We start from the raw sequence: 825 nt of genomic DNA on the forward strand, positions 1-825 counted from the left end.
GGCTCATTCCAGCCACGAGGAGCTAAAAGTCCCAAAGACATTTACGTTTCTGTAAGTTTAGTGTAGATCACAGATGTCTTCTTCAAGTGTGCTCCATGCTATTACTCAGGACCATGTGTATGGGAGAGAAACCGTAGGAAGCAATCAGTTTTAGGAAAGGCTTCACTTGGAGGTTGCAGTCAGGCATGAGAGGTGTTTGCAGGAAACCAGGCTGCTTAGGTCTCTGGCAGGAGAGTACGGCAAGTTAAAATGGGAGGATAGAATCTGAGCTGCCTCTGGCTGTCCGTCCTGGCCAAGGCACGAACGACCGAAACTCATGAAACAGCGTCTGAACCACCATGGTTTTCAGCCTGGTGTTTTAAGGTAAGCTAGTGCTGACTGCGGGCTCGTGGGTACTTGTAGCCCGTTCGAATAGGGTTTACCTGTTTGAGTAATTTCTGGTTTTGCTCGGGTGCCTTCAGAAACCCTCCCAGCTCGGGTTCAAAGCAGCGCTGAAGTGGCGGGGGTAGCACTACATCCCGACTCCCTGGCAGGTCCGTCCCCGCCACCCTCCCGGCGGGGAGGAGGCGCTTTCTGCGCCATGCTGTGGCCCACCAAGCGGGCCGGCCGCTCCGGGGTGCCGCAGTTCCGCCCAGGCCGGGCGGTCCCCGCGCCTCGGTGGGTTTGCTGGCAGGGTGACACCCACGCGCGGGGCACCGCCGGCGCGCCTGTCCCCTGGAGCCCACGGCGGGGCCGAGGAACCAGCCCGAGGTACGTGAGAGGACGCACGTCCCGGGGGGCGACACGCCCGAACCTTCCCTCTGCGCCTCCCGGCGCGGCGGCGGC

The 825-nt window shown here is 60.6% G+C and overlaps 1 protein-coding gene across 3 annotated transcripts in view; it reads left to right on the forward strand.

The window, feature by feature from the left end:
- The first annotated feature begins 217 nt into the window (after positions 1-217).
- The window catches only part of NAP1L1 (nucleosome assembly protein 1 like 1), a 30,314-nt gene continuing 29,706 nt past the window's right edge, over positions 218-825 (forward strand). For 2 of the 3 annotated variants that reach the window (XM_026867446.1, XM_026867462.1), the window contains exon 1: positions 637-750. The gene's annotated coding sequence lies outside the window, so the exon portion shown is untranslated. Of the gene's footprint in view, positions 364-636; positions 751-825 lie in introns of those variants that run through there. The other variant, XM_026867454.1, reaches the window with a different exon arrangement.

This window comes from Athene cunicularia (genome assembly GCF_003259725.1).
Source record: "Athene cunicularia isolate RWA chromosome 1 unlocalized genomic scaffold, athCun1 chr1_part2, whole genome shotgun sequence".
NCBI lineage: Eukaryota > Metazoa > Chordata > Aves > Strigiformes > Strigidae > Athene > Athene cunicularia.